The sequence below is a fragment of the Primulina tabacum genome, chromosome 3 (genome assembly GCF_025594145.1).
Source record: "Primulina tabacum isolate GXHZ01 chromosome 3, ASM2559414v2, whole genome shotgun sequence".
NCBI classification, from domain to species: Eukaryota; Viridiplantae; Streptophyta; class Magnoliopsida; order Lamiales; family Gesneriaceae; genus Primulina; species Primulina tabacum.
In genome coordinates this window covers 22,919,223-22,928,270 of record NC_134552.1, presented here as the reverse complement: position 1 = coordinate 22,928,270, position 9,048 = coordinate 22,919,223, and positions in this window count along the sequence as shown.

The window sequence follows — 9,048 nt, the reverse complement described above, 5'->3', positions numbered from 1 at the left end:
GATACGACTCGAGTTTGATTTGACTTGAGTTTCCCAAAACCACATACTTTATTTATTGCATTGATGTTTGCAATTCAAGAGATTTATATGCTTAGTCTATTGATTTATAGGGAAGCATGAGTTAGAGTCTTAGGCAGATGTGCCTAGTCATTGGCAGAGCCGCCAAGTCTTCGGCAGAACCGCCAAGACACTAGACTTTTGGTGTATCGATGTTGCTTAGGAGTAATCGAATTCTATTGCGGAGATTCGATACAGAATGCCAAAGTCTGAGTTAGACCGGGATCCCTAGATTAGAGAAGATTCGAGTCAGAGATTATGAGTCCAGATTTGATTTAAAATTTTATATCGATTCATGTCTTTCAGATTTTGATACATGTTATTGATAACTGTTCCATGCTTTTTATATCTGTTTATATGATTGCATGTATACGTTGTTTATAGTGGGAATGTATTTTTCACCGGAGTTATCCGGCTGTTGTTGTGTTTGTATGTGTGCATGACAACAGGTAGGACATGATCAGGGTCAAAGAGAAGATGAGAGATCAAGATTAGCGTGGAGATCCGGACTTAGAAATAGATTTGTTTCATCACCTGATATGTAGTGAATGAACAGTAGTTTGTTATGATTTACTTTTGTACAAGACTTGTATTTTAGATCTGGATATTAAATGAAATAAGAATTATTTCATATGTTGCGCACTCGTGTATTTTAAAAGAAAAATAAAATTTAGACCCAGATTAATTAATTGATCCTAATGATGATTAAGAAGACGAATTAGGTTCGGGTCCCCACATAGTACATATAGCCCCTACATTGTCCCGAGTCAAAGGACTAATGGTGTACAACTATAACTGCGGACTATTCCACTCGATAAGTGGGAACCACTTGGATAGTCCGAGGGAGGGTTGTTCAGTGCATCATCATATGATCACCCATCTGTGTGAATGGACATCTCCATGCCCTTGCCAATGAAACATGGTGTTTACGCCACAAATGCTAGTCTCAAGCTCGAACGACCTTTATCCTTGTTTTAGGCGGCTGATTCGACTAGGAACCTGTTTAGAATATATGGTACACTTCCTAATGAGTTTCATGATCTTACGTTGCAACGCAGACCTCATGGTACCTATTGTATATTCAAGGACTTTATCTATGCAGTTTGCATGGGTATACAGATAAAGTATAATGCCATAATCGAATAAAATCGTAAAATATTATTAAAATAAATATTGTTTTACATTAGAGTCAATAAAGCCCAAGCCACAAGTTGGCTTGTCGGGCACCTACTCTAACACGCCAAAGGTAAGAAAGATTATTACCCTGACCGGCCTCCATGATATCTTGGTGCCGAAAGTATCGTGCTTTGAGAACTCGAGCTACTAGAGAGGCCATATCCATTATGATACGCCATATCTGCTTTGCCAATAGTGCTTTGTTGAAAGTTTCTAGGTGGTTGAAACCCAGACCACCCATGCATTTTGGATGACATAGAGATTTCCAAAGTTTCCAATGCAACCTTTTCTTTCCCAAATACACACCCCCCCAGAAGTTTGAGAATTCATGCATCTCCGCACAAACAAATTTCAAAATACAGAGGGAAGACATAGCATAAGTAGGGATTGACTGCAACACCGATTTTCTCAAAGTATATTTTCCACCTGCTGAAAAGGTTTTGTTGCCCCAACCTTATATTCTCTGCACAACCCGTTCCACCAAATATCTAAATTGCAGCTTTTTGCTTCGAGTGGAAAACATCGGAAGGCCTAGATAAATCTCATGACCTTGCACCATAGAAATGGTCAACAGTGATTTAATGTTCTCTGCTAATTGTACATCTGTGTTCGGGTTAAACGACAATGAAGACTTCTCGATGTTAATAAGGTTTCCGGAGGCCCTCTCATAAGATACAAGACAGTTCGTGATAGCATCGCAGTCTGCCATTGTCGGTTTGAAGAAAAGTAGGTTATAATCTACAAAGAAAATGTGAGTAACAGTAGGACATCATGATGAAATCGAACTCCAGTTAATAAACGTCGCTTTTCACGAGATAGAAGAGCACAAGATAATCCATGTGCACATAAATACAAATAAGTAAGGAGAAAGATGATCTCCTTGTCTTAAGCATATGCTCGGAATGACATTTCCAACGATATCACCATTTAAAAAAGAAAAAATATATGACAATACGCACACACTTCTTAATCTTATCCACTGAGATTAGTGAAAGCCTAGTCTTATCATCATACTTTCAAGGAAACTCCACTCTACTCTATCGTAGGCTTTGCTCATATCAAGTTTTAACGCACCATATCTTTTTTGGCCTTGCTTTCTACTTCTAAATCCAATGTAAAGCTTCGAAACCCAGAGTAATATTATCATAATTCAGTCGACCTGGGACGAAAGCACTTTGAAATTCCTTCACTATCTTTTTTAGGGTAGTTCTCAACCTATTTGCCAAACTCCAAGCGACTATAAGGCTGATAGGCCGAAAATCCTTCATAGTCATAGGAGTCTAAATTTTCGACACCAATGTAACTATTATGGCATTCTAATCATCAATAGTCTTCCCATCATTGAGTATTTTCAATATAGCCTCTGATATCTCCTCCCCTATCTCATCCCAAAATTTTTGAAAGAAGAAAAGTGACATACTATCTGGCCCTGGGGCTTTATCTGGGTGCAATATCAAACACAGCCTTCCGCACTTCAACAATCGAAAATGGGGCACAAAGAACTGAGTTTTCTTGCTCATCAACTGTTTCGGGTACATAATTCAGGATCCTACTCTTTTCATCCTCTGTAGGATTATTAGATCTAAACATATTTGTGAAGTAATGCTCAACAATATCAACCATTCCACTCGTTTCTGTAGATCGTGGGCCAAGACTAGCCCTTTGATATGGTTTCGGGTTCTTCTAAAAATCATATTTGAATTATTATATATTTAAGATTGTCACACGTATTAAAGTTATAATATATATTAATGTTTGGTTGTATGGATAGGATTTGATTATTTGAATTATTCAATCCCATCAAATGTGTGATTGCAACTCATGTATCGATTATTCAGTGAGATCGTCCACATATCAGTTTTATGATACAGATCTTCTATCTGACATAATCGAATAAAAAATATCACTTTTATGTAAAAAGTATTACTTTCACAGTAGGTATTGATTGACTTACTTGTCTCACGAATATAGATATGTAAGACCGTCTTAGAAGACCTACTATTGATTATTTATCAGAGGTCAATTTTAACATCAATTATTTATCTTACACCAATCTAATCATTAATACAAAATTACAATATTATTCTTCATATTTTTATTGTATTTACATTAATTAATTATTGAAAATGATAAAATCATAATTTATAATTATCCCAAATTTAATCAATTGAACCAAATATAATATTATTTATTCAATATTGTTCCACGTTATACTCAAATATTTTAATAATCACAAAATTAAGTATCAACACAATTCTATCAAGCTAGCTAACGCAATCACATTACATATTATAATAATTGAACATATTAGAGTAATTAATTTTGGTATGGCACGAGACACCAATTTTTCCCCCCCAAATTTGCCCTATATCATATTTTAGAAAAATACTTATTTTATAAGAATAAATCAGAACTAATTATTTGAAATATTCGTCTATATACTCATCGTGTAAACGGTGATGATGCTAGTGTATATGACTAATAAAAGGGTCGAGCAATAACTTCATATATTTTTTAAAAAAACTTAGACACAAATTTATATAGTTTTGAATATCCGACTCACAAATTCGACAAAACAGACACTTAAAAGAGACTTACTTTATTCACATTTTACAAATCACAGACAACGCAAACATTCACACCATTGGCAGACAAGGCCTTGCGAGGGATGTAATAGTTTGTTCGTTTTAACAATTATATTTTGAGTGCAAATGAGCCACCGATAGAGATAACTCAACAATATATCATTATTTGGTCCGGGTTTGACCACTTTTTGTTATCTTTTTTCTTTTTAAATCTCAAATTTTTTTTAATATGTGAGCACAGATATATTTTTATATACTTTTCAAATTGTTGAATCAGACATGTATATCGAGATGTCATGATCTGAGAAATATATATCGGGTAAGAGAAATAACAATCGGAGTAATTTAAGGACATCTCCCGACCTAAATTAAGTCCTGAATTCACATATAAGTTCGTGCATTTCTATAATCAAGTGTAGATTAATTAAAACATGTTTTGGATTCGACCCATATAACTAGTTAATACGATGTATAATAATAGTATGGTATGTGACCGACGATATTAAATGAGTAATTATAAGTGATGTGACCTTGCTGAAATTGATGAGCCTGGTAAGGGGCTCCAACAGATCAAATCAGTAATTTATAGTGTTTGAGAATTTGAGTGAAGATAATGGCAGCAACAACACCTGCAACTAAGAAAGAAACTCGTGAATGGACGCCGGAGGGGTGTCCAGCTTAGCCACTCCGATGCTAAAGTCAGCAGGTTTTCAGATGAACACACGCAATATTTGAGAAAATATGTAAGTGCTTGAGAGTTGAAGGATTTCAGAATCTATAAATGACATTAATACCTGCTATTTATAGTAAAAAAATTGGGTAGATACCTCGATTCTCGTGCCACCTACTAAGTATAGCAAGTCGGCTGCCCATACTTGTAGCTTCTGATGACTTCTAGGATACTCCAAGTCCAAGTGGTTCTGACAGATTAGACGGCCTGTATCAATCACACTCGAGTGTGGTGCAATTGTAGAGGTGGCCCGGGTAATAAGGTACCCGGGTGCTTACTTGAGATCCTGGTTACTGGCTCGAGAGCCCGGGTTGTGATGATGATTGCCCGGGAAGAGGCGTAGTGCCCGGGTATTTGAGGAGAGTACCCGGCAAGTGGTTTTGATTCGGACTATCCAAGTAATAAATCGGGTTAATGACCCGAATCCTTATTGGGATATCACCACCCATCCCTAAAATAGTCGGGCTAGAGCTTGACTCGCTGTCCCGATCAGTCATACTTGCATTCTTATTTAGCACACAATTCTGAATGTGTAAGAGCATCGGGGGCTTCAAAGATTCCATAGATGGGATGAAATACCGGGGTCTGATACCACCCGTGTTAAGATAATATTCCGGGGCCTCAAATCTCCCGGGCTTTGGATAAGATGCCGGGGCCTCAAATCTCCCAGGTAGTCCAAGAGTTGTCATTATGACGCATGCTTTAGCATTAAATTCCCGCCAAAAAACGTTCCGTATTCCGAGAACCCGATAAGTCTGACACCTTGATATATGTGCACGTCCTTTCGCATGTCCGGTACAATTTACGAGGTGCATCTTGATCGTCCACGTGTATTCAAATCAACGGCCGAGATCTTCTCCTACTGCCTATATATTAGCCCTCCTATTTTTCAAAAATCACTTTCAAATTCAAACTCTCGGCGAAGCCCTTGCAAAATTTTTTCTCGAGGCTTCTTCGTGCGAACTTGCTTTCTTCCGGTGTTATTCCCCGTCGCAACTGCTCAATCCACTTCTTCTTCAAATACTCGTAAGTTTTTTTATCTTTTTCTCCAAAAAATGTCAAATTCTACCTCATCTACTTATGGAGTGAATGTGTGAGGCTCTCCTAGTGATGAGTCCGCCGCGATGCGCTTCGATTCTTCCCCTTCTCCCCCTCGCCGTCGCATTACTTCCCAAGCTTCTAAAAAACCCATAGCTCACCAAACAAAACCCTCTTCTTCAAAACCTTCTTCCTTGAGTACTTCCCGAGTCCTCAAAAAGGACAAGGGTAAGGGCAAAGCCCGGGCTTCTGGCCCTCCTCCGTCTGATGCCCCGGAAATTCCTTGGTTCTCCTCTTTGAGCAGCACTCTGCGCTCGGGGGCAGATGAGAAAATTCGGGTTCTGGGATCCATTCCTTCTACCTTTTCTATCCTTGTACCCGGCCCCTTTGACCGGCCTGATAACCCTCCTACCGGGTATACTACTTTTTTCCGGGACCAAGTAAGAAATGGTCTCCGGTTTCCTATCCCCCCCTTTCTATATTGCAGTGGCCAAATTTTTTGGCGTGCCCGTCAACTAATTCCACCCCAATTCTTTCCGTATCATGACTTCGGCCTATGTTTTATTTAAAATGAACAATCTTCTTATCAGCCCCCTCATTCTTCATTATTTCTTTTCGTGCAGACTCGGGGAAAATGTCTTTTCCCTGACGGCCAGCATTAATTCCCGATTCATTGATGATAATATCCTTCTTCTCAGAAGGGGTGGAAAAGGACGATTTTTCTTTATTCAACTCCCCGGTCCTCTTCCTTGTCTGACCGGGTTTCTTCATTCTCTTCCACCAAAACCTGCCCTTCCCCAAGCTTACAAATTTGAGGAACCTTTCCTCATGAGTCAAGCTGTGGTGGAGGGCCACAAATACTCCTCCTCCGTTCTTATCTCCAATGAGAATCTGGTTGCTTATGGGTTGAGTGCCCGGGCTGAGGACCCTTTTGACAGGGTGATTGACGAGGCTGCTGGCTTGGGTGCTCAACCTGGTACATATTATTTTTCTCTCTTTTTTTTTTACACATGTTCTTTACTTTATCCTTATGTAAATTTGCAACTTGTACTAATGTTTCCTTCCTCCTTTTTGTGCAGATAACTCGAAAATACAGGAGGCCTTCGCTAAGAAATGGGCGACCGAGAAGGCAGCCAAAGAGAAAAAACTGGCAGCCCGGAAAGCCGCTGCTGAGAAGAAACAGGCCGAGGAGGCGGCCCAACAAGCAAAATTGACTCGGGTCGAGGCCCATCGAGAGGAGGAGGCGACCCGAGATGAATCCCGGGAGGATTCTGAAGATCATGTCCCTCTCACCCAGAGGAAGCGAAAGGCTATTACAAGCTCGGAGCAGATCCTGGTCGAGGATAACCGGGAGGGGGGTCAAAGTTCCTCTTAAGCAGCTCAATCAACCCCCTCGGCAACAATCCAACCAACAGCCCCTCCTCATCGAGCAACCTCCCCGAGTCAACATCTTTGAGGAGGGCTCCTCGGCTAGGGGGCTTAAGAGTTTCAAACAACTTCTAACTCCTGATGAGGAGGCCTGTTTGAAGAGTTCCCAGCCCTCTGCCAAACTTTTCGAAGGCTCGAATAAGCTCTTGGCGGTAAGTTTTTTCCGTTAATCTTTGTTGCTCTGTTTATCATTTATTTGTTACTCACTTGTTTTTGAACATGCTGCTCAACTGCTGATTTCGGCCTTTGAGGAGGTTGCGCTGGCTGCCACCATTTCTGGCAATGGAGCTCGGCAATTCCAAGACAGTTAGGCCAAGCTGCAAGAGGAATTATCCCGGGCTCGAGCCACTTATGAGGAAGAAGTGGCCAACTTGCGCTCGGCACTGGACAAGGCCCGAGATGACATCAATGAAGGCCTTGTTCGAGAACAAAATCTGCGAGGCTCTCTGTCTGTCTCAGAATCGAGGAACCATTCCCTTTCTGAACAGGCAGAGGTGCAATTACATCGGGCCAAGAGAGCCGAGAGGGCCCTGGCCCTGGCTGAATAAAATAAGGACAAGTGGCAGGCCTCCTTCATCCAATCTTCCGATTTTAAGAAGGCTGTTGAAGACCGGGCCTATCCTCTCTTCTAGACCGGGTTCGAAAAGTGTCGAGAACAGTTTGAAGATGCCGGGCTTTTACCTGAGGGTAGGGAAGATCTCCCAGACTTCGTTCGTGCCATAGCATCCCTTCCCAAGGATGGGGAAGAGGAGAAGGATGCTCCAAAGGAACAGCAAGATTCCGAGCCTGTAAATATAGATTAGGATTGTATTTCTTTTTCTTTTTTACCCTTTTTATGCAATTCCTACCTCCGAGCTTTTTAATGAAATTTTTAATTTCTTTCAGCTGCTCTCAATAATATTCTGTTAAGTCTTCGAGAAACCCGGGTAATATAATAGCTTGTATGCGAAAAACTTAGAAAATTTTCTGAGTGCTAAGAATTAACCGGCAAATTCCAATAAGTAATCGGGATTTCAGTTCACTTAATAAATAAAGAACCTTATTTTTTAAGAAATAACCGAGATGTAGAAAATTTACATCTGGGTTTAAAGTTTCTGCCTGCATATAACCAAAATGAGAAAACTGAGCAAGAGAGTATATCTCGGGATTTAGGTTGATCGATGTGTGGTGCCCCCAGCCAGGGTGTGGTGCCCTAGGTTTTTTAAGAACCAAGGTGCGGAGCCTTGGGCCGGGGAGTATGTCCCGGGACTTGGGAATGGTCGAAGTGTGGTGCCCCGAGCCAAGGTTTAGTGCCCTGGGCTTTTTAAGAACCAAGGTCCGGAGCTTTGGGCCGGGGAGCATGTCCCGGGACTTGGGAATGGTCGAGGTGTGTTGCCCCGATCCAGGGTGTAGTGCCCTGGGCTTTTTAAAAACCAAGGTGCGAAGCCTTCGGCCAGGGAGCATGTCCCGGGACTTGGGAATGGTAGAGGTGTGGTGTCCCGAGCCAGGGTGTAGTGCCCTGGGCTTTCCTTTAATAACCGGGGCCTAGTACCTCCCGGGATAAGATAAAAGAAACATACATAACACTCTTCTCTGAGAAAATAGATCTTTCATTTATTTCTTCCATCAAATAATTACATATGTCAAGCATAATACTTTTTCAAATTAAATACATTCCAAGGCCTTTTTAGAAGATGGCCCTGGGCATCTTTTAGATAAAAAGATCCGGCACTGACCCTCCGAGTGATTTTATAGGGTCCTTCCCACCGTGCTTCCATTTTTCCCACATCCCCGGCAGGGTTGATTTTCTTCATGACTAAATCCCCTACCTAGGATGTTTCGGATCCGGACCTTTTTGTTATATGATTTCATAACCTAGGTCCGATATGTTTCCATTCGAATGAATGCTCGGTCTCTTTTTTCTTCTACCAAATCCAACTCAATGGCCCGGCTTTGATCATTGTTGTCCGGGTAAGATTCTACCCGGGAAGACGTTTGCCCGATCTCAATTTGAAGAACTGCTTCAGAACCATATACCAAGTTGAAAGGAGTTTC